The following is a 25,304-nucleotide window of genomic DNA, read 5'->3' as shown; positions in this document are numbered from 1 at the left end:
AAGTGCCGCTGCCAGGCGTCTTTCGGCAGAAAGAGAGCTCCGGAGCGCACAGTGACCGGCACAGTGCTCTCTGCGCGAATAGCCGCTTGATCGCATCCGAGAGACGGAGAGCGCGGTACCTTCTAGGATGCGAAGAGTGAAGCCGCACAACACCCGGACTGTGTCCGCAGCTTTCTAACTGCTAGAAGTTCATGGCTTACCACTCGCCTGCCTCTTCAATTGGCATTAGCATTCGAATGCAAGGTATTCTTGGACAACTCTGCTGTGCTTGCTGCTAGTTCTGCCCCAGCGCACCATCGATAACCTTTCTCTTCCCTTTAGTTTCTGAGATGCCGAGAACTCGGGAATTTAGAACACAAGTCCGGGGACGTATACTGCGCTGGCACAGTTTCTCCTTGCTAAACAGAGTGGAAAAGCATTTTGCTGAGATGCAGAAGACAAGAAATGAAGAATACGGAGATACGGAGCTGTCGGAAATTAAGTGCCGCTGCCAGGTGTCTTTCGGCAGAAAGAGAGCTCCGGAGCGCACAGTGACCGGCACAGTGCTCTCTGCGCGAATAGCCGCTTGATCGCATCCGAGAGACGGAGAGCGCGGTACCTTCTAGGATGCGAAGAGTGAAGCCGCACAACACCCGGACTGTGTCCGCAGCTTTCTAACTGCTAGAAGTTCATGGCTTTCCACTCGCCTGCCTCTTCAATTGGCATTAGCATTCGAATGCAAGGTATTCTTGGACAACTTTGCTGTGCTTGCTTCTAGTTCTGCCCCAGCCCACCATAGATAACCTTTCTCTTCCCGTTAGTTTCTGAGATGCCGTGAACTCGGGAATTTAGAACCCATGTCCGGGGACGTATACTGTGCTGGCACAGTTTCTCCTTGCTAAACAGAGTGGAAAAGCATTTTGCTGAGATGCAGAAGACAAGAAATGCAGAATACGGAGATACGGAGCTGTTCGAAATTAAGTGCCGCTGCCAGGCGTCTTTCGGCAGAAAGAGAGCTCCGGAGCGCACAGTGACCGGCACAGTGCTCTCTGCGCGAATAGCCGCTTGATCGCATCTGACAGACAGAGAGCGCGGTATCTTCTAGGATGCGAAGAGTGAAGCCGCACAACACCCAGACTGTGTCCGCAGCTTTCTAACTGCTAGAAGTTCATGGCTTTCCACTCGCCTGCCTCTTCAGTTGGCATTAGCATTCGAATGCAAGGTATTCTTGGACAACTTTGCTGTGCTTGCTTCTAGTTCTGCCCCAGCCCACCATAGATAACCTTTCTCTTCCTGTTAGTTTCTGAGATGCCGTGAACTCGGGAATTTAGAACCCATGTCCGGGGACGTATACTGTGCTGGCACAGTTTCTCATTGCTAAACAGAGTGGAAAAGCATTTTGCTGAGATGCAGAAGACAAGAAATGCAGAATACGGAGATACGGAGCTGTCGGAAATTAAGTGCCGCTGCCAGGCGTCTTTCGGCAGAAAGAGAGCTCCGGAGCGCACAGTGACCGGCACAGTGCTCTCTGCGCGAATAGCCGCTTGATCGCATCCGAGAGACGGAGAGCGCGGTACCTTCTAGGATGCGAAGAGTGAAGCCGCACAACACCCGGACTGTGTCCGCAGCTTTCTAACTGCTAGAAGTTCATGGCTTACCACTCGCCTGCCTCTTCAATTGGCATTAGCATTCGAATGCAAGGTATTCTTGGACAACTTTGCTGTGCTTGCTGCTAGTTCTGCCCCAGCCCACCATCGATAACCTTTCTCTTCCCGTTAGTTTCTGAGATGCCGAGAAGTCGGGAATTTTGAACACAAGTCCGGGGGCGTATACTATGCTGGCTCTGTTTCTCCTTGCTAGACAGAGTCGAAAATCATTTTGCTGAGATGCAGAAGGCAAGAAATGAAGAATACGGAGATACGGAGCTGTCCGAAGTTAAGTGCCGCTGCCAGGCGTCTTTCGGCAGAAAGAGAGCTCGGGAGCGCACAGCGACCGGCACAGTGCTCTCTGCGCGATTAGGCGCTTGATCGCATCCGAGAGACGGAGAGCGCGGTACCTTCTAGGATGCGAAGAGTGAAGCCGCACAACACCCGGACTGTGTCCGCAGCTTTCTAACTGCTAGAAGTTCATGGCTTTCCACTCGCCTGCCTCTTCAATTGGCATTAGCATTCGAATGCAAGGTATTCTTGGACAACTTTGCTGTGCTTGCTTCTAGTTCTGCCCCAGCCCACCATAGATAACCTTTCTCTTCCCGTTAGTTTCTGAGATGCCGTGAACTCGGGAATTTAGAACCCATGTCCGGGGACGTATACTGTGCTGGCACAGTTTCTCCTAGCTAAACAGAGTGGAAAAGCATTTTGCTGAGATGCAGAAGACAAGAAATGCAGAATACGGAGATACGGAGCTGTTCGAAATTAAGTGCCGCTGCCAGGCGTCTTTCGGCAGAAAGAGAGCTCCGGAGCGCACAGTGACCGGCACAGTGCTCTCTGCGCGAATAGCCGCTTGATCGCATCTGACAGACAGAGAGCGCGGTATCTTCTAGGATGCGAAGAGTGAAGCCGCACAACACCCAGACTGTGTCCGCAGCTTTCTAACTGCTAGAAGTTCATGGCTTTCCACTCGCCTGCCTCTTCAGTTGGCATTAGCATTCGAATGCAAGGTATTCTTGGACAACTTTGCTGTGCTTGCTTCTAGTTCTGCCCCAGCCCACCCTAGATAACCTTTCTCTTCCTGTTAGTTTCTGAGATGCCGTGAACTCGGGAATTTAGAACCCATGTCCGGGGACGTATACTGTGCTGGCACAGTTTCTCCTTGCTAAACAGAGTGGAAAAGCATTTTGCTGAGATGCAGAAGACAAGAAATGCAGAATACGGAGATACGGAGCTGTTCGAAATTAAGTGCCGCTGCCAGGCGTCTTTCGGCAGAAAGAGAGCTCCGGAGCGCACAGTGACCGGCACAGTGCTCTCTGCGCGTATTGCCGCTTGATCGCATCTGACAGACAGAGAGCGCGGTATCTTCTAGGATGCGAAGAGTGAAGCCGCACAACACCCAGACTGTGTCCGCAGCTTTCTAACTGCTAGAAGTTCATGGCTTTCCACTCGCCTGCCTCTTCAGTTGGCATTAGCATTCGAATGCAAGGTATTCTTGGACAACTTTGCTGTGCTTGCTTCTAGTTCTGCCCCAGCCCACCATAGATAACCTTTCTCTTCCTGTTAGTTTCTGAGATGCCGTGAACTCGGGAATTTAGAACCCATGTCCGGGGACGTATACTGTGCTGGCACAGTTTCTCCTTGCTAAACAGAGTGGAAAAGCATTTTGCTGAGATGCAGAAGACAAGAAATGCAGAATACGGAGATACTGAGCTGTCGGAAATTAAGTGCCACTGCCAGGTGTCTTTCGGCAGAAAGAGAGCTCCGGAGCGCACAGTGACCGGCACAGTGCTCTCTGCGCGAATAGCCGCTTGATCGCATCCGAGAGACGGAGAGCGCGGTACCTTCTAGGATGCGAAGAGTGAAGCCGCACAACACCCGGACTGTGTCCGCAGCTTTCTAACTGCTAGAAGTTCATGGCTTTCCATTCGCCTGCCTCTTCAATTGCCATTAGCATTCGAATGCAAGGTATTCTTGGACAACTTTGCTGTGCTTGCTGCTAGTTCTGCCCCAGCCCACCCTAGATAACCTTTCTCTTCCCGTTAGTTTCTGAGATGCCGAGAAGTCGGGAATTTAGAACACAAGTCCGGGGGCGTATACTATGCTGGCTCTGTTTCTCCTTGCTAGACAGAGTGGAAAATCATTTTGCTGAGATGCAGAAGGCAAGAAATGAAGAATACGGAGATACGGAGCTGTCCGAAGTTAAGTGCCGCTGCCAGGCGTCTTTCGGCAGAAAGAGAGCTCCGGAGCGCACAGTGACCGGCACAGTGCTCTCTGCGCGATTAGGCGCTTGATCGCATCCGAGAGACGGAGAGCGCGGTACCTTCTAGGATGCGAAGAGTGAAGCCGCACAACACCCGGACTGTGTCCGCAGCTTTCTAACTGCTAGAAGTTCATGGCTTTCCACTCGCCTGCCTCTTCAATTGGCATTAGCATTCGAATGCAAGGTATTCTTGGACAACTTTGCTGTGCTTGCTTCTAGTTCTGCCCCAGCCCACCATAGATAACCTTTCTCTTCCCGTTAGTTTCTGAGATGCCGTGAACTCGGGAATTTAGAACCCATGTCCGGGGACGTATACTGTGCTGGCACAGTTTCTCCTTGCTAAACAGAGTGGAAAAGCATTTTGCTGAGATGCAGAAGACAAGAAATGCAGAATACGGAGATACGGAGCTGTTCGAAATTAAGTGCCGCTGCCAGGCGTCTTTCGGCAGAAAGAGAGCTCCGGAGCGCACAGTGACCGGCACAGTGCTCTCTGCGCGAATAGCCGCTTGATCGCATCTGACAGACAGAGAGCGCGGTATCTTCTAGGATGCGAAGAGTGAAGCCGCACAACACCCAGACTGTGTCCGCAGCTTTCTAACTGCTAGAAGTTCATGGCTTTCCACTCGCCTGCCTCTTCAGTTGGCATTAGCATTCGAATGCAAGGTATTCTTGGACAACTTTGCTGTGCTTGCTTCTAGTTCTGCCCCAGCCCACCATAGATAACCTTTCTCTTCCTGTTAGTTTCTGAGATGCCGTGAACTCGGGAATTTAGAACCCATGTCCGGGGACGTATACTGTGCTGGCACAGTTTCTCCTTGCTAAACAGAGTGGAAAAGCATTTTGCTGAGATGCAGAAGACAAGAAATGCAGAATACGGAGATACGGAGCTGTTCGAAATTAAGTGCCGCTGCCAGGCGTCTTTCGGCAGAAAGTGAGCTCCGGAGCGCACAGTGACCGGCACAGTGCTCTCTGCGCGTATTGCCGCTTGATCGCATCTGACAGACAGAGAGCGCGGTATCTTCTAGGATGCGAAGAGTGAAGCCGCACAACACCCAGACTGTGTCCGCAGCTTTCTAACTGCTAGAAGTTCATGGCTTTCCATTCGCCTGCCTCTTCAATTGCCATTAGCATTCGAATGCAAGGTATTCTTGGACAACTTTGCTGTGCTTGCTGCTAGTTCTGCCCCAGCCCACCCTAGATAACCTTTCTCTTCCCGTTAGTTTCTGAGATGCCGAGAAGTCGGGAATTTAGAACACAAGTCCGGGGACGTATACTGTGCTGGCACAGTTTCTCCTTGCTAAACAGAGTGGAAAAGCATTTTGCTGTGATGCAGAAGACAAGAAATGCAGAATACGGAGATACGGAGCTGTCCGAAGTTAAGTGCCGCTGCCAGGCGTCTTTCGGCAGAAAGAGAGCTCCGGAGCGCACAGTGACCGGCACAGTGCTCTCTGCGCGAATAGCCGCTTGATCGCATCCGAGAGACGGAGAGCGCGGTACCTTCTAGGATGCGAAGAGTGAAGCCGCAGAACTCCCGGACTGTGTCCGCAGCTTTCTAACTGCTAGAAGTTCATGGCTAACCACTCGTCTGCCTCTTCAATTGGCATTAGCATTCGAATGCAAGGTATTCTTGGACAACTTTGCTGTGCTTGCTTCTAGTTCTGCCCCAGCCCACCATAGATAACCTTACTCTTCCCGTTAGTTTCTGAGATGCCGAGAACTCGGGAATTTAGAACACAAGTCCGGGGACGCATATTTGCTGGCACAGTTCCTCCTTGCTAGACAGAGTGGAAAAACATTTTGCTGAGATGCAGACGGCAAGAAATGCAGAATACGGAGATACGGAGCTGTCCGAAGTTAAGTGCCGCTGCCAGGTGTCTTTCGGCAGAAAGAGAGCTCCGGAGCGCACAGTGACCGGCACAGTGCTCTCTGCGCGAATAGCCGCTTGATCGCATCCGAGAGACGGAGAGCGCGGTACCTTCTAGGATGCGAAGAGTGAAGCCGCACAACACCCGGACTGTGTCCGCAGCTTTCTAACTGATAGAAGTTCATGGCTTACCACTCGCCTGCCTCTTCAATTGGCATTAGCATTCAAATGCAAGGTATTCTTGGACAACTTTGCTGTGCTTGCTGCTAGTTCTGCCCCAGCCCACCATAGATAACCTTTCTCTTCCCGTTAGTTTCTGAGATGCCGAGAACTCGGGAATTTAGAACACAAGTCCGGGGACGTATACTGTGCTGGCACAGTTTCTCCTTGCTAGACAGAGTGGAAAAGCATTTTGCTGAGATGCAGAAGACAAGAAATGCAGAATACGGAGATACGGAGCTGTTCGAAATTAAGTGCCGCTGCCAGGCGTCTTTCGGCAGAAAGAGAGCTCCGGAGCGCACAGTGACCGGCACAGTGCTCTCTGCGCGAATAGCCGCTTGATCGCATCCGAGAGACGGAGAGCGCGGTACCTTCTAGGATGCGAAGAGTGAAGCCGCACAACACCCGGACTGTGTGCGCAGCTTTCTATCTGCTAGAAGTTCATGGCTTACCACTCGCCTGCCTCTTCAATTGGCATTAGCATTCGAATGCAAGGTATTCTTGGACAACTTTGCTGTGCTTGCTGCTAGTTCTGCCCCAGCCCACCATAGATAACCTTTCTCTTCCCTTTAGTTTCTGAGATGCCGAGAAGTCGGGAATTTAGAACACAAGTCCGGGGACGCATACTGTGCTGGCACAGTTTCTCCTTGCTAAACAGAGTGGAAAAGCATTTTGCTGAGATGCAGAAGACAAGAAATGAAGAATACGGAGATACGGAGCTGTCGGAAATTAAGTGCCGCTGCCAGGTGTCTTTCGGCAGAAAGAGAGCTCCGGAGCACAAAGTGACCGGCACAGTGCTCTCTGCGCGAATAGCCGCTTGATCGCATCCGAGAGACGGAGAGCGCGGTACCTTCTAGGATGCGAAGAGTGAAGCCGCACAACACCCGGACTGTGTCCGCAGCTTTCTAACTGCTAGAAGTTCATGGCTTTCCACTCGCCTGCCTCTTCAATTGGCATTAGCATTCGAATGCAAGGTATTCTTGGACAACTTTGCTGTGCTTGCTTCTAGTTCTGCCCCAGCCCACCATAGATAACCTTTCTCTTCCCGTTAGTTTCTGAGATGCCGTGAACTCGGGAATTTAGAACCCATGTCCGGGGACGTATACTGTGCTGGCACAGTTTCTCCTTGCTAAACAGAGTGGAAAAGCATTTTGCTGAGATGCAGAAGACAAGAAATGCAGAATACGGAGATACGGAGCTGTTCGAAATTAAGTGCCGCTGCCAGGCGTCTTTCGGCAGAAAGAGAGCTCCGGAGCGCACAGTGACCGGCACAGTGCTCTCTGCGCGTATTGCCGCTTGATCGCATCTGACAGACAGAGAGCGCGGTATCTTCTAGGATGCGAAGAGTGAAGCCGCACAACACCCAGACTGTGTCCGCAGCTTTCTAACTGCTAGAAGTTCATGGCTTTCCACTCGCCTGCCTCTTCAGTTGGCATTAGCATTCGAATGCAAGGTATTCTTGGACAACTTTGCTGTGCTTGCTTCTAGTTCTGCCCCAGCCCACCATAGATAACCTTTCTCTTCCTGTTAGTTTCTGAGATGCCGTGAACTCGGGAATTTAGAACCCATGTCCGGGGACGTATACTGTGCTGGCACAGTTTCTCCTTGCTAAACAGAGTGGAAAAGCATTTTGCTGAGATGCAGAAGACAAGAAATGCAGAATACGGAGATACGGAGCTGTCGGAAATTAAGTGCCACTGCCAGGTGTCTTTCGGCAGAAAGAGAGCTCCCGAGCGCACAGTGACCGGCACAGTGCTCTCTGCGCGAATAGCCGCTTGATCGCATCCGAGAGACGGAGAGCGCGGTACCTTCTAGGATGCGAAGAGTGAAGCCGCACAACACCCGGACTGTGTCCGCAGCTTTCTATCTGCTAGAAGTTCATGGCTTACCACTCGCCTGCCTCTTCAATTGGCATTAGCATTCGAACGCAAGGTATTCTTGGACAACTTTGCTGTGCTTGCTGCTAGTTCTGCCCCAGCCCACCATAGATAACCTTTCTCTTCCCTTTAGTTTCTGAGATGCCGAGAAGTCGGGAATTTAGAACACAAGGTCGGGGACGCATACTGTGCTGGCACAGTTTCTCCTTGCTAAACAGAGTGGAAAAGCATTTTGCTGAGATGCAGAAGACAAGAAATGAAGAATACGGAGATACGGAGCTGTTCGAAATTAAGTGCCGCTGCCAGGCGTCTTTCGGCAGAAAGAGAGCTCCGGAGCGCACAGTGACCGGCACAGTGCTCTCTGCGCGAATAGCCGCTTGATCGCATCCGGGGGACGGAGAGCGCAGTACCTTCTAGGATGCGAAGAGTGAAGCCGCACAACACCCAGACTGTGTCCGCAGCTTTCTAACTGCTAGAAGTTCATGGCTTTCCACTCGCCTGCCTCTTCAGTTGGCATTAGCATTCGAATGCAAGGTATTCTTGGACAACTTTGCTGTGCTTGCTTCTAGTTCTGCCCCAGCCCACCATAGATAACCTTTCTCTTCCTGTTAGTTTCTGAGATGCCGTGAACTCGGGAATTTAGAACCCATGTCCGGGGACGTATACTGTGCTGGCACAGTTTCTCCTTGCTAAACAGAGTGGAAAAGCATTTTGCTGAGATGCAGAAGACAAGAAATGCAGAATACGGAGATACTGAGCTGTCGGAAATTAAGTGCCACTGCCAGGTGTCTTTCGGCAGAAAGAGAGCTCCGGAGCGCACAGTGACCGGCACAGTGCTCTCTGCGCGAATAGCCGCTTGATCGCATCCGAGAGACGGAGAGCGCGGTACCTTCTAGGATGCGAAGAGTGAAGCCGCACAACACCCGGACTGTGTCCGCAGCTTTCTATCTGCTAGAAGTTCATGGCTTACCACTCGCCTGCCTCTTCAATTGGCATTAGCATTCGAATGCAAGGTATTCTTGGACAACTTTGCTGTGCTTGCTGCTAGTTCTGCCCCAGCCCACCATAGATAACCTTTCTCTTCCCTTTAGTTTCTGAGATGCCGAGAAGTCGGGAATTTAGAACACAAGGTCGGGGACGCATACTGTGCTGGCACAGTTTCTCCTTGCTAAACAGAGTGGAAAAGCATTTTGCTGAGATGCAGAAGACAAGAAATGAAGAATATGGAGATACGGAGCTGTTCGAAATTAAGTGCCGCTGCCAGGCGTCTTTCGGCAGAAAGAGAGCTCCGGAGCGCACAGTGACCGGCACAGTGCTCTCTGCGCGAATAGCCGCTTGATCGCATCCGGGGGACGGAGAGCGCAGTACCTTCTAGGATGCGAAGAGTGAAGCCGCACAACACCCGGACTGTGTCCGCAGCTTTCTAACTGCTAGAAGTTCATGGCTTTCCACTCGCCTGCCTCTTCAATTGCCATTAGCATTCGAATGCAAGGTATTCTTGGACAACTTTGCTGTGCTTGCTGCTAGTTCTGCCCCAGCCCACCCTAGATAACCTTTCTCTTCCCGTTAGTTTCTGAGATGCCGAGAAGTCGGGAATTTAGAACACAAGTCCGGGGACGTATACTGTGCTGGCACAGTTTCTCCTTGCTAGACAGAGTGGAAAAGCATTTTGCTGTGATGCAGAAGACAAGAAATGCAGAATACGGAGATACGGAGCTGTCCGAAGTTAAGTGCCGCTGCCAGGCGTCTTTCGGCAGAAAGAGAGCTCCGGAGCGCACAGTGACCGGCACAGTGCTCTCTGCGCGAATAGCCGCTTGATCGCATCCGAGAGACGGAGAGCGCGGTACCTTCTAGGATGCGAAGAGTGAAGCCGCACAACACCCGGACTGTGTCCGCAGCTTTCTAACTGATAGAAGTTCATGGTTTACCACTCGCCTGCCTCTTCAATTGGCATTAGCATTCGAATGCAAGGTATTCTTGGACAACTTTGCTGTGCTTGCTGCTAGTTCTGCCCCAGCCCACCATAGATAACCTTTCTCTTCCCGTTAGTTTCTGAGATGCCGAGAACTCGGGAATTTAGAACACAAGTCCGGGGACGTATACTGTGCTGGCACAGTTTCTCCTTGCTAGACAGAGTGGAAAAGCATTTTGCTGAGATGCAGAAGACAAGAAATGCAGAATACGGAGATACGGAGCTGTTCGAAATTAAGTGCCGCTGCCAGGCGTCTTTCGGCAGAAAGAGAGCTCCGGAGCGCACAGTGACCGGCACAGTGCTCTCTGCGCGAATAGCCGCTTGATCGCATCTGACAGACAGAGAGCGCGGTATCTTCTAGGATGCGAAGAGTGAAGCCGCACAACACCCAGACTGTGTCCGCAGCTTTCTAACTGCTAGAAGTTCATGGCTTTCCACTCGCCTGCCTCTTCAGTTGGCATTAGCATTCGAATGCAAGGTATTCTTGGACAACTTTGCTGTGCTTGCTTCTAGTTCTGCCCCAGCCCACCATAGATAACCTTTCTCTTCCTGTTAGTTTCTGAGATGCCGTGAACTCGGGAATTTAGAACCCATGTCCGGGGACGTATACTGTGCTGGCACAGTTTCTCCTTGCTAAACAGAGTGGAAAAGCATTTTGCTGAGATGCAGAAGACAAGAAATGCAGAATACGGAGATACGGAGCTGTTCGAAATTAAGTGCCGCTGCCAGGCGTCTTTCGGCAGAAAGAGAGCTCCGGAGCGCACAGTGACCGGCACAGTGCTCTCTGCGCGTATTGCCGCTTGATCGCATCTGACAGACAGAGAGCGCGGTATCTTCTAGGATGCGAAGAGTGAAGCCGCACAACACCCAGACTGTGTCCGCAGCTTTCTAACTGCTAGAAGTTCATGGCTTTCCACTCGCCTGCCTCTTCAGTTGGCATTAGCATTCGAATGCAAGGTATTCTTGGACAACTTTGCTGTGCTTGCTTCTAGTTCTGCCCCAGCCCACCATAGATAACCTTTCTCTTCCTGTTAGTTTCTGAGATGCCGTGAACTCGGGAATTTAGAACCCATGTCCGGGGACGTATACTGTGCTGGCACAGTTTCTCCTTGCTAAACAGAGTGGAAAAGCATTTTGCTGAGATGCAGAAGACAAGAAATGCAGAATACGGAGATACTGAGCTGTCGGAAATTAAGTGCCACTGCCAGGTGTCTTTCGGCAGAAAGAGAGCTCCGGAGCGCACAGTGACCGGCACAGTGCTCTCTGCGCGAATAGCCGCTTGATCGCATCCGAGAGACGGAGAGCGCGGTACCTTCTAGGATGCGAAGAGTGAAGCCGCACAACACCCGGACTGTGTCCGCAGCTTTCTAACTGCTAGAAGTTCATGGCTTTCCATTCGCCTGCCTCTTCAATTGCCATTAGCATTCGAATGCAAGGTATTCTTGGACAACTTTGCTGTGCTTGCTGCTAGTTCTGCCCCAGCCCACCCTAGATAACCTTTCTCTTCCCGTTAGTTTCTGAGATGCCGAGAAGTCAGGAATTTAGAACACAAGTCCGGGGACGTATACTGTGCTGGCACAGTTTCTCCTTGCTAAACAGAGTGGAAAAGCATTTTGCTGTGATGCAGAAGACAAGAAATGCAGAATACGGAGATACGGAGCTGTCCGAAGTTAAGTGCCGCTGCCAGGCGTCTTTCGGCAGAAAGAGAGCTCCGGAGCGCACAGTGACCGGCACAGTGCTCTCTGCGCGAATAGCCGCTTGATCGCATCCGAGAGACGGAGAGCGCGGTACCTTCTAGGATGCGAAGAGTGAAGCCGCAGAACTCCCGGACTGTGTGCGCAGCTTTCTAACTGCTAGAAGTTCATGGCTAACCACTCGTCTGCCTCTTCAATTGGCATTAGCATTCGAATGCAAGGTATTCTTGGACAACTTTGCTGTGCTTGCTGCTAGTTCTGCCCCAGCCCACCATAGATAACCTTTCTCTTCCCTTTAGTTTCTGAGATGCCGAGAAGTCGGGAATTTAGAACACAAGGTCGGGGACGCATACTGTGCTGGCACAGTTTCTCCTTGCTAAACAGAGTGGAAAAGCATTTTGCTGAGATGCAGAAGACAAGAAATGAAGAATATGGAGATACGGAGCTGTTCGAAATTAAGTGCCGCTGCCAGGCGTCTTTCGGCAGAAAGAGAGCTCCGGAGCGCACAGTGACCGGCACAGTGCTCTCTGCGCGAATAGCCGCTTGATCGCATCCGAGAGACGGAGAGCGCGGTACCTTCTAGGATGCGAAGAGTGAAGCCGCACAACACCCGGACTGTGTCCGCAGCTTTCTAACTGCTAGAAGTTCATGGCTTTCCACTCGCCTGCCTCTTCAATTGGCATTAGCATTCGAATGCAAGGTATTCTTGGACAACTTTGCTGTGCTTGCTTCTAGTTCTGCCCCAGCCCACCATAGATAACCTTTCTCTTCCCGTTAGTTTCTGAGATGCCGTGAACTCGGGAATTTAGAACCCATGTCCGGGGACGTATACTGTGCTGGCACAGTTTCTCCTTGCTAAACAGAGTGGAAAAGCATTTTGCTGAGATGCAGAAGACAAGAAATGCAGAATACGGAGATACGGAGCTGTTCGAAATTAAGTGCCGCTGCCAGGCGTCTTTCGGCAGAAAGAGAGCTCCGGAGCGCACAGTGACCGGCACAGTGCTCTCTGCGCGTATTGCCGCTTGATCGCATCTGACAGACAGAGAGCGCGGTATCTTCTAGGATGCGAAGAGTGAAGCCGCACAACACCCAGACTGTGTCCGCAGCTTTCTAACTGCTAGAAGTTCATGGCTTTCCACTCGCCTGCCTCTTCAGTTGGCATTAGCATTCGAATGCAAGGTATTCTTGGACAACTTTGCTGTGCTTGCTTCTAGTTCTGCCCCAGCCCACCATAGATAACCTTTCTCTTCCTGTTAGTTTCTGAGATGCCGTGAACTCGGGAATTTAGAACCCATGTCCGGGGACGTATACTGTGCTGGCACAGTTTCTCCTTGCTAAACAGAGTGGAAAAGCATTTTGCTGAGATGCAGAAGACAAGAAATGCAGAATACGGAGATACGGAGCTGTCGGAAATTAAGTGCCACTGCCAGGTGTCTTTCGGCAGAAAGAGAGCTCCGGAGCGCACAGTGACCGGCACAGTGCTCTCTGCGCGAATAGCCGCTTGATCGCATCCGAGAGACGGAGAGCGCGGTACCTTCTAGGATGCGAAGAGTGAAGCCGCACAACACCCGGACTGTGTCCGCAGCTTTCTATCTGCTAGAAGTTCATGGCTTACCACTCGCCTGCCTCTTCAATTGGCATTAGCATTCGAACGCAAGGTATTCTTGGACAACTTTGCTGTGCTTGCTGCTAGTTCTGCCCCAGCCCACCATAGATAACCTTTCTCTTCCCTTTAGTTTCTGAGATGCCGAGAAGTCGGGAATTTAGAACACAAGGTCGGGGACGCATACTGTGCTGGCACAGTTTCTCCTTGCTAAACAGAGTGGAAAAGCATTTTGCTGAGATGCAGAAGACAAGAAATGAAGAATACGGAGATACGGAGCTGTTCGAAATTAAGTGCCGCTGCCAGGCGTCTTTCGGCAGAAAGAGAGCTCCGGAGCGCACAGTGACCGGCACAGTGCTCTCTGCGCGAATAGCCGCTTGATCGCATCCGGGGGACGGAGAGCGCAGTACCTTCTAGGATGCGAAGAGTGAAGCCGCACAACACCCAGACTGTGTCCGCAGCTTTCTAACTGCTAGAAGTTCATGGCTTTCCACTCGCCTGCCTCTTCAGTTGGCATTAGCATTCGAATGCAAGGTATTCTTGGACAACTTTGCTGTGCTTGCTTCTAGTTCTGCCCCAGCCCACCATAGATAACCTTTCTCTTCCTGTTAGTTTCTGAGATGCCGTGAACTCGGGAATTTAGAACCCATGTCCGGGGACGTATACTGTGCTGGCACAGTTTCTCCTTGCTAAACAGAGTGGAAAAGCATTTTGCTGAGATGCAGAAGACAAGAAATGCAGAATACGGAGATACTGAGCTGTCGGAAATTAAGTGCCACTGCCAGGTGTCTTTCGGCAGAAAGAGAGCTCCGGAGCGCACAGTGACCGGCACAGTGCTCTCTGCGCGAATAGCCGCTTGATCGCATCCGAGAGACGGAGAGCGCGGTACCTTCTAGGATGCGAAGAGTGAAGCCGCACAACACCCGGACTGTGTCCGCAGCTTTCTATCTGCTAGAAGTTCATGGCTTACCACTCGCCTGCCTCTTCAATTGGCATTAGCATTCGAATGCAAGGTATTCTTGGACAACTTTGCTGTGCTTGCTGCTAGTTCTGCCCCAGCCCACCATAGATAACCTTTCTCTTCCCTTTAGTTTCTGAGATGCCGAGAAGTCGGGAATTTAGAACACAAGGTCGGGGACGCATACTGTGCTGGCACAGTTTCTCCTTGCTAAACAGAGTGGAAAAGCATTTTGCTGAGATGCAGAAGACAAGAAATGAAGAATATGGAGATACGGAGCTGTTCGAAATTAAGTGCCGCTGCCAGGCGTCTTTCGGCAGAAAGAGAGCTCCGGAGCGCACAGTGACCGGCACAGTGCTCTCTGCGCGAATAGCCGCTTGATCGCATCCGGGGGACGGAGAGCGCAGTACCTTCTAGGATGCGAAGAGTGAAGCCGCACAACACCCGGACTGTGTCCGCAGCTTTCTAACTGCTAGAAGTTCATGGCTTTCCACTCGCCTGCCTCTTCAATTGCCATTAGCATTCGAATGCAAGGTATTCTTGGACAACTTTGCTGTGCTTGCTGCTAGTTCTGCCCCAGCCCACCCTAGATAACCTTTCTCTTCCCGTTAGTTTCTGAGATGCCGAGAAGTCGGGAATTTAGAACACAAGTCCGGGGACGTATACTGTGCTGGCACAGTTTCTCCTTGCTAGACAGAGTGGAAAAGCATTTTGCTGTGATGCAGAAGACAAGAAATGCAGAATACGGAGATACGGAGCTGTCCGAAGTTAAGTGCCGCTGCCAGGCGTCTTTCGGCAGAAAGAGAGCTCCGGAGCGCACAGTGACCGGCACAGTGCTCTCTGCGCGAATAGCCGCTTGATCGCATCCGAGAGACGGAGAGCGCGGTACCTTCTAGGATGCGAAGAGTGAAGCCGCACAACACCCGGACTGTGTCCGCAGCTTTCTAACTGATAGAAGTTCATGGTTTACCACTCGCCTGCCTCTTCAATTGGCATTAGCATTCGAATGCAAGGTATTCTTGGACAACTTTGCTGTGCTTGCTGCTAGTTCTGCCCCAGCCCACCATAGATAACCTTTCTCTTCCCGTTAGTTTCTGAGATGCCGAGAACTCGGGAATTTAGAACACAAGTCCGGGGACGTATACTGTGCTGGCACAGTTTCTCCTTGCTAGACAGAGTGGAAAAGCATTTTGCTGAGATGCAGAAGACAAGAAATGCAGAATACGGAGATACGGAGCTGTTCGAAATTAAGTGCCGCTGCCAGGCGTCTTTCGGCAGAAAGAGAGCTCCGGAGCGCACAGTGACCGGCACAGTGCTCTCTGCGCGAATAGCCGCTTGATCGCATCTGACAGACAGAGAGCGCGGTATCTTCTAGGATGCGAAGAGTGAAGCCGCACAACACCCAGACTGTGTCCGCAGCTTTCTAACTGCTAGAAGTTCATGGCTTTCCACTCGCCTGCCTCTTCAGTTGGCATTAGCATTCGAATGCAAGGTATTCTTGGACAACTTTGCTGTGCTTGCTTCTAGTTCTGCCCCAGCCCACCATAGATAACCTTTCTCTTCCTGTTAGTTTCTGAGATGCCGTGAACTCGGGAATTTAGAACCCATGTCCGGGGACGTATACTGTGCTGGCACAGTTTCTCCTTGCTAAACAGAGTGGAAAAGCATTTTGCTGAGATGCAGAAGACAAGAAATGCAGAATACGGAGATACGGAGCTGTTCGAAATTAAGTGCCGCTGCCAGGCGTCTTTCGGCAGAAAGAGAGCTCCGGAGCGCACAGTGACCGGCACAGTGCTCTCTGCGCGTATTGCCGCTTGATCGCATCTGACAGACAGAGAGCGCGGTATCTTCTAGGATGCGAAGAGTGAAGCCGCACAACACCCAGACTGTGTCCGCAGCTTTCTAACTGCTAGAAGTTCATGGCTTTCCACTCGCCTGCCTCTTCAGTTGGCATTAGCATTCGAATGCAAGGTATTCTTGGACAACTTTGCTGTGCTTGCTTCTAGTTCTGCCCCAGCCCACCATAGATAACCTTTCTCTTCCTGTTAGTTTCTGAGATGCCGTGAACTCGGGAATTTAGAACCCATGTCCGGGGACGTATACTGTGCTGGCACAGTTTCTCCTTGCTAAACAGAGTGGAAAAGCATTTTGCTGAGATGCAGAAGACAAGAAATGCAGAATACGGAGATACTGAGCTGTCGGAAATTAAGTGCCACTGCCAGGTGTCTTTCGGCAGAAAGAGAGCTCCGGAGCGCACAGTGACCGGCACAGTGCTCTCTGCGCGAATAGCCGCTTGATCGCATCCGAGAGACGGAGAGCGCGGTACCTTCTAGGATGCGAAGAGTGAAGCCGCACAACACCCGGACTGTGTCCGCAGCTTTCTAACTGCTAGAAGTTCATGGCTTTCCATTCGCCTGCCTCTTCAATTGCCATTAGCATTCGAATGCAAGGTATTCTTGGACAACTTTGCTGTGCTTGCTGCTAGTTCTGCCCCAGCCCACCCTAGATAACCTTTCTCTTCCCGTTAGTTTCTGAGATGCCGAGAAGTCAGGAATTTAGAACACAAGTCCGGGGACGTATACTGTGCTGGCACAGTTTCTCCTTGCTAAACAGAGTGGAAAAGCATTTTGCTGTGATGCAGAAGACAAGAAATGCAGAATACGGAGATACGGAGCTGTCCGAAGTTAAGTGCCGCTGCCAGGCGTCTTTCGGCAGAAAGAGAGCTCCGGAGCGCACAGTGACCGGCACAGTGCTCTCTGCGCGAATAGCCGCTTGATCGCATCCGAGAGACGGAGAGCGCGGTACCTTCTAGGATGCGAAGAGTGAAGCCGCAGAACTCCCGGACTGTGTGCGCAGCTTTCTAACTGCTAGAAGTTCATGGCTAACCACTCGTCTGCCTCTTCAATTGGCATTAGCATTCGAATGCAAGGTATTCTTGGACAACTTTGCTGTGCTTGCTGCTAGTTCTGCCCCAGCCCACCATAGATAACCTTTCTCTTCCCTTTAGTTTCTGAGATGCCGAGAAGTCGGGAATTTAGAACACAAGGTCGGGGACGCATACTGTGCTGGCACAGTTTCTCCTTGCTAAACAGAGTGGAAAAGCATTTTGCTGAGATGCAGAAGACAAGAAATGAAGAATATGGAGATACGGAGCTGTTCGAAATTAAGTGCCGCTGCCAGGCGTCTTTCGGCAGAAAGAGAGCTCCGGAGCGCACAGTGACCGGCACAGTGCTCTCTGCGCGAATAGCCGCTTGATCGCATCCGGGGGACGGAGAGCGCAGTACCTTCTAGGATGCGAAGAGTGAAGCCGCACAACACCCGGACTGTGTCCGCAGCTTTCTAACTGATAGAAGTTCATGGTTTACCACTCGCCTGCCTCTTCAATTGGCATTAGCATTCGAATGCAAGGTATTCTTGGACAACTTTGCTGTGCTTGCTGCTAGTTCTGCCCCAGCCCACCATAGATAACCTTTCTCTTCCCGTTAGTTTCTGAGATGCCGAGAACTCGGGAATTTAGAACACAAGTCCGGGGACGTATACTGTGCTGGCACAGTTTCTCCTTGCTAGACAGAGTGGAAAAGCATTTTGCTGAGATGCAGAAGACAAGAAATGCAGAATACGGAGATACGGAGCTGTTCGAAATTAAGTGCCGCTGCCAGGCGTCTTTCGGCAGAAAGAGAGCTCCGGAGCGCACAGTGACCGGCACAGTGCTCTCTGCGCGAATAGCCGCTTGATCGCATCTGACAGACAGAGAGCGCGGTATCTTCTAGGATGCGAAGAGTGAAGCCGCACAACACCCAGACTGTGTCCGCAGCTTTCTAACTGCTAGAAGTTCATGGCTTTCCACTCGCCTGCCTCTTCAGTTGGCATTAGCATTCGAATGCAAGGTATTCTTGGACAACTTTGCTGTGCTTGCTTCTAGTTCTGCCCCAGCCCACCATAGATAACCTTTCTCTTCCTGTTAGTTTCTGAGATGCCGAGAAGTCAGGAATTTAGAACACAAGTCCGGGGACGTATACTGTGCTGGCACAGTTTCTCCTTGCTAAACAGAGTGGAAAAGCATTTTGCTGTGATGCAGAAGACAAGAAATGCAGAATACGGAGATACGGAGCTGTCCGAAGTTAAGTGCCGCTGCCAGGCGTCTTTCGGCAGAAAGAGAGCTCCGGAGCGCACAGTGACCGGCACAGTGCTCTCTGCGCGAATAGCCGCTTGATCGCATCCGAGAGACGGAGAGCGCGGTACCTTCTAGGATGCGAAGAGTGAAGCCGCAGAACTCCCGGACTGTGTGCGCAGCTTTCTAACTGCTAGAAGTTCATGGCTTACCACTCGCCTGCCTCTTCAATTGGCATTAGCATTCGAACGCAAGGTATTCTTGGACAACTTTGCTGTGCTTGCTGCTAGTTCTGCCCCAGCCCACCATAGATAACCTTTCTCTTCCCTTTAGTTTCTGAGATGCCGAGAAGTCGGGAATTTAGAACACAAGGTCGGGGACGCATACTGTGCTGGCACAGTTTCTCCTTGCTAAACAGAGTGGAAAAGCATTTTGCTGAGATGCAGAAGACAAGAAATGAAGAATACGGAGATACGGAGCTGTTCGAAATTAAGTGCCGCTGCCAGGCGTCTTTCGGCAGAAAGAGAGCTCCGGAGCGCACAGTGACCGGCACAGTGCTCTCTGCGCGAATAGCCGCTTGATCGCATCCGGGGGACGGAGAGCGCAGTACCTTCTAGGATGCGAAGAGTGAAGCCGCACAACACCCAGACTGTGTCCGCAGCTTTCTAACTGCTAGAAGTTCATGGCTTTCCACTCGCCTGCCTCTTCAGTTGGCATTAGCATTCGAATGCAAGGTATTCTTGGACAACTTTGCTGTGCTTGCTTCTAGTTCTGCCCCAGCCCACCATAGATAACCTTTCTCTTCCTGTTAGTTTCTGAGATGCCGTGAACTCGGGAATTTAGAACCCATGTCCGGGGACGTATACTGTGCTGGCACAGTTTCTCCTTGCTAAACAGAGTGGAAAAGCATTTTGCTGAGATGCAGAAGACAAGAAATGCAGAATACGGAGATACTGAGCTGTCGGAAATTAAGTGCCACTGCCAGGTGTCTTTCGGCAGAAAGAGAGCTCCGGAGCGCACAGTGACCGGCACAGTGCTCTCTGCGCGAATAGCCGCTTGATCGCATCCGAGAGACGGAGAGCGCGGTACCTTCTAGGATGCGAAGAGTGAAGCCGCACAACACCCGGACTGTGTCCGCAGCTTTCTATCTGCTAGAAGTTCATGGCTTACCACTCGCCTGCCTCTTCAATTGGCATTAGCATTCGAATGCAAGGTATTCTTGGACAACTTTGCTGTGCTTGCTGCTAGTTCTGCCCCAGCCCACCATAGATAACCTTTCTCTTCCCTTTAGTTTCTGAGATGCCGAGAAGTCGGGAATTTAGAACACAAGGTCGGGGACGCATACTGTGCTGGCACAGTTTCTCCTTGCTAAACAGAGTGGAAAAGCATTTTGCTGAGATGCAGAAGACAAGAAATGAAGAATATGGAGATACGGAGCTGTTCGAAATTAAGTGCCGCTGCCAGGCGTCTTTCGGCAGAAAGAGAGCTCCGGAGCGCACAGTGACCGGCACAGTGCTCTCTGCGCGAATAGCCGCTTGATCGCATCCGGGGGACGGAGAGCGCAGTACCTTCTAGGATGCGAAGAGTGAAGCCGCACAACACCCGGACTGTGTCCGCAGCTTTCTAACTGCTAGAAGTTCATGGCTTTCCACTCGCCTGCCTCTTCAATTGCCATTAGCATTCGAATGCAAGGTATTCTTGGACAACTTTGCTGTGCTTGCTGCTAGTTCTGCCCCAGCCCACCCTAGATAACCTTTCTCTTCCCGTTAGTTTCTGAGATGCCGAGAAGTCGGGAATTTAGAACACAAGTCCGGGGACGTATACTGTGCTGGCACAGTTTCTCCTTGCTAGACAGAGTGGAAAAGCATTTTGCTGTGATGCAGAAGACAAGAAATGCAGAATACGGAGATACGGAGCTGTCCGAAGTTAAGTGCCGCTGCCAGGCGTCTTTCGGCAGAAAGAGAGCTCCGGAGCGCACAGTGACCGGCACAGTGCTCTCTGCGCGAATAGCCGCTTGATCGCATCCGAGAGACGGAGAGCGCGGTACCTTCTAGGATGCGAAGAGTGAAGCCGCACAACACCCGGACTGTGTCCGCAGCTTTCTAACTGATAGAAGTTCATGGTTTACCACTCGCCTGCCTCTTCAATTGGCATTAGCATTCGAATGCAAGGTATTCTTGGACAACTTTGCTGTGCTTGCTGCTAGTTCTGCCCCAGCCCACCATAGATAACCTTTCTCTTCCCGTTAGTTTCTGAGATGCCGAGAACTCGGGAATTTAGAACACAAGTCCGGGGACGTATACTGTGCTGGCACAGTTTCTCCTTGCTAGACAGAGTGGAAAAGCATTTTGCTGAGATGCAGAAGACAAGAAATGCAGAATACGGAGATACGGAGCTGTTCGAAATTAAGTGCCGCTGCCAGGCGTCTTTCGGCAGAAAGAGAGCTCCGGAGCGCACAGTGACCGGCACAGTGCTCTCTGCGCGAATAGCCGCTTGATCGCATCTGACAGACAGAGAGCGCGGTATCTTCTAGGATGCGAAGAGTGAAGCCGCACAACACCCAGACTGTGTCCGCAGCTTTCTAACTGCTAGAAGTTCATGGCTTTCCACTCGCCTGCCTCTTCAGTTGGCATTAGCATTCGAATGCAAGGTATTCTTGGACAACTTTGCTGTGCTTGCTTCTAGTTCTGCCCCAGCCCACCATAGATAACCTTTCTCTTCCTGTTAGTTTCTGAGATGCCGTGAACTCGGGAATTTAGAACCCATGTCCGGGGACGTATACTGTGCTGGCACAGTTTCTCCTTGCTAAACAGAGTGGAAAAGCATTTTGCTGAGATGCAGAAGACAAGAAATGCAGAATACGGAGATACGGAGCTGTTCGAAATTAAGTGCCGCTGCCAGGCGTCTTTCGGCAGAAAGAGAGCTCCGGAGCGCACAGTGACCGGCACAGTGCTCTCTGCGCGTATTGCCGCTTGATCGCATCTGACAGACAGAGAGCGCGGTATCTTCTAGGATGCGAAGAGTGAAGCCGCACAACACCCAGACTGTGTCCGCAGCTTTCTAACTGCTAGAAGTTCATGGCTTTCCACTCGCCTGCCTCTTCAGTTGGCATTAGCATTCGAATGCAAGGTATTCTTGGACAACTTTGCTGTGCTTGCTTCTAGTTCTGCCCCAGCCCACCATAGATAACCTTTCTCTTCCTGTTAGTTTCTGAGATGCCGTGAACTCGGGAATTTAGAACCCATGTCCGGGGACGTATACTGTGCTGGCACAGTTTCTCCTTGCTAAACAGAGTGGAAAAGCATTTTGCTGAGATGCAGAAGACAAGAAATGCAGAATACGGAGATACTGAGCTGTCGGAAATTAAGTGCCACTGCCAGGTGTCTTTCGGCAGAAAGAGAGCTCCGGAGCGCACAGTGACCGGCACAGTGCTCTCTGCGCGAATAGCCGCTTGATCGCATCCGAGAGACGGAGAGCGCGGTACCTTCTAGGATGCGAAGAGTGAAGCCGCACAACACCCGGACTGTGTCCGCAGCTTTCTAACTGCTAGAAGTTCATGGCTTTCCATTCGCCTGCCTCTTCAATTGCCATTAGCATTCGAATGCAAGGTATTCTTGGACAACTTTGCTGTGCTTGCTGCTAGTTCTGCCCCAGCCCACCCTAGATAACCTTTCTCTTCCCGTTAGTTTCTGAGATGCCGAGAAGTCAGGAATTTAGAACACAAGTCCGGGGACGTATACTGTGCTGGCACAGTTTCTCCTTGCTAAACAGAGTGGAAAAGCATTTTGCTGTGATGCAGAAGACAAGAAATGCAGAATACGGAGATACGGAGCTGTCCGAAGTTAAGTGCCGCTGCCAGGCGTCTTTCGGCAGAAAGAGAGCTCCGGAGCGCACAGTGACCGGCACAGTGCTCTCTGCGCGAATAGCCGCTTGATCGCATCCGAGAGACGGAGAGCGCGGTACCTTCTAGGATGCGAAGAGTGAAGCCGCAGAACTCCCGGACTGTGTGCGCAGCTTTCTAACTGCTAGAAGTTCATGGCTAACCACTCGTCTGCCTCTTCAATTGGCATTAGCATTCGAATGCAAGGTATTCTTGGACAACTTTGCTGTGCTTGCTGCTAGTTCTGCCCCAGCCCACCATAGATAACCTTTCTCTTCCCTTTAGTTTCTGAGATGCCGAGAAGTCGGGAATTTAGAACACAAGGTCGGGGACGCATACTGTGCTGGCACAGTTTCTCCTTGCTAAACAGAGTGGAAAAGCATTTTGCTGAGATGCAGAAGACAAGAAATGAAGAATATGGAGATACGGAGCTGTTCGAAATTAAGTGCCGCTGCCAGGCGTCTTTCGGCAGAAAGAGAGCTCCGGAGCGCACAGTGACCGGCACAGTGCTCTCTGCGCGAATAGCCGCTTGATCGCATCCGGGGGACGGAGAGCGCAGTACCTTCTAGGATGCGAAGAGTGAAGCCGCACAACACCCGGACTGTGTCCGCAGCTTTCTAACTGCTAGAAGTTCATGGCTTTCCACTCGCCTGCCTCTTCAATTGCCATTAGCATTCGAATGCAAGGTATTCTTGGACAACTTTGCTGTGCTTGCTGCTAGTTCTGCCCCAGCCCACCCTAGATAACCTTTCTCTTCCCGTTAGTTTCTGAGATGCCGAGAAGTCGGGAATTTAGAACACAAGTCCGGGGACGTATACTGTGCTGGCACAGTTTCTCCTTGCTAGACAGAGTGGAAAAGCATTTTGCTGTGATGCAGAAGACAAGAAATGCAGAATACGGAGATACGGAGCTGTCCGAAGTTAAGTGCCGCTGCCAGGCGTCTTTCGGCAGAAAGAGAGCTCCGGAGCGCACAGTGACCGGCACAGTGCTCTCTGCGCGAATAGCCGCTTGATCGCATCCGAGAGACGGAGAGCGCGGTACCTTCTAGGATGCGAAGAGTGAAGCCGCACAACACCCGGACTGTGTCCGCAGCTTTCTAACTGATAGAAGTTCATGGTTTACCACTCGCCTGCCTCTTCAATTGGCATTAGCATTCGAATGCAAGGTATTCTTGGACAACTTTGCTGTGCTTGCTGCTAGTTCTGCCCCAGCCCACCATAGATAACCTTTCTCTTCCCGTTAGTTTCTGAGATGCCGAGAACTCGGGAATTTAGAACACAAGTCCGGGGACGTATACTGTGCTGGCACAGTTTCTCCTTGCTAGACAGAGTGGAAAAGCATTTTGCTGAGATGCAGAAGACAAGAAATGCAGAATACGGAGATACGGAGCTGTTCGAAATTAAGTGCCGCTGCCAGGCGTCTTTCGGCAGAAAGAGAGCTCCGGAGCGCACAGTGACCGGCACAGTGCTCTCTGCGCGAATAGCCGCTTGATCGCATCTGACAGACAGAGAGCGCGGTATCTTCTAGGATGCGAAGAGTGAAGCCGCACAACACCCAGACTGTGTCCGCAGCTTTCTAACTGCTAGAAGTTCATGGCTTTCCACTCGCCTGCCTCTTCAGTTGGCATTAGCATTCGAATGCAAGGTATTCTTGGACAACTTTGCTGTGCTTGCTTCTAGTTCTGCCCCAGCCCACCATAGATAACCTTTCTCTTCCTGTTAGTTTCTGAGATGCCGTGAACTCGGGAATTTAGAACCCATGTCCGGGGACGTATACTGTGCTGGCACAGTTTCTCCTTGCTAAACAGAGTGGAAAAGCATTTTGCTGAGATGCAGAAGACAAGAAATGCAGAATACGGAGATACGGAGCTGTTCGAAATTAAGTGCCGCTGCCAGGCGTCTTTCGGCAGAAAGAGAGCTCCGGAGCGCACAGTGACCGGCACAGTGCTCTCTGCGCGTATTGCCGCTTGATCGCATCTGACAGACAGAGAGCGCGGTATCTTCTAGGATGCGAAGAGTGAAGCCGCACAACACCCAGACTGTGTCCGCAGCTTTCTAACTGCTAGAAGTTCATGGCTTTCCACTCGCCTGCCTCTTCAGTTGGCATTAGCATTCGAATGCAAGGTATTCTTGGACAACTTTGCTGTGCTTGCTTCTAGTTCTGCCCCAGCCCACCATAGATAACCTTTCTCTTCCTGTTAGTTTCTGAGATGCCGTGAACTCGGGAATTTAGAACCCATGTCCGGGGACGTATACTGTGCTGGCACAGTTTCTCCTTGCTAAACAGAGTGGAAAAGCATTTTGCTGAGATGCAGAAGACAAGAAATGCAGAATACGGAGATACTGAGCTGTCGGAAATTAAGTGCCACTGCCAGGTGTCTTTCGGCAGAAAGAGAGCTCCGGAGCGCACAGTGACCGGCACAGTGCTCTCTGCGCGAATAGCCGCTTGATCGCATCCGAGAGACGGAGAGCGCGGTACCTTCTAGGATGCGAAGAGTGAAGCCGCACAACACCCGGACTGTGTCCGCAGCTTTCTAACTGCTAGAAGTTCATGGCTTTCCATTCGCCTGCCTCTTCAATTGCCATTAGCATTCGAATGCAAGGTATTCTTGGACAACTTTGCTGTGCTTGCTGCTAGTTCTGCCCCAGCCCACCCTAGATAACCTTTCTCTTCCCGTTAGTTTCTGAGATGCCGAGAAGTCAGGAATTTAGAACACAAGTCCGGGGACGTATACTGTGCTGGCACAGTTTCTCCTTGCTAAACAGAGTGGAAAAGCATTTTGCTGTGATGCAGAAGACAAGAAATGCAGAATACGGAGATACGGAGCTGTCCGAAGTTAAGTGCCGCTGCCAGGCGTCTTTCGGCAGAAAGAGAGCTCCGGAGCGCACAGTGACCGGCACAGTGCTCTCTGCGCGAATAGCCGCTTGATCGCATCCGAGAGACGGAGAGCGCGGTACCTTCTAGGATGCGAAGAGTGAAGCCGCAGAACTCCCGGACTGTGTGCGCAGCTTTCTAACTGCTAGAAGTTCATGGCTAACCACTCGTCTGCCTCTTCAATTGGCATTAGCATTCGAATGCAAGGTATTCTTGGACAACTTTGCTGTGCTTGCTTCTAGTTCTGCCCCAGCCCACCATAGATAACCTTACTCTTCCCGTTAGTTTCTGAGATGCCGAGAACTCGGGAATTTAGAACACAAGTCCGGGGACGCATATTTGCTGGCACAGTTCCTCCTTG

The sequence above is a fragment of the Passer domesticus genome, chromosome W, assembly GCF_036417665.1.
Source record: "Passer domesticus isolate bPasDom1 chromosome W, bPasDom1.hap1, whole genome shotgun sequence".
Lineage (NCBI taxonomy): Eukaryota > Metazoa > Chordata > Aves > Passeriformes > Passeridae > Passer > Passer domesticus.
The sequence above is the reverse complement of the archived record's forward strand: the minus strand, read 5'-3'. Positions refer to the sequence as shown.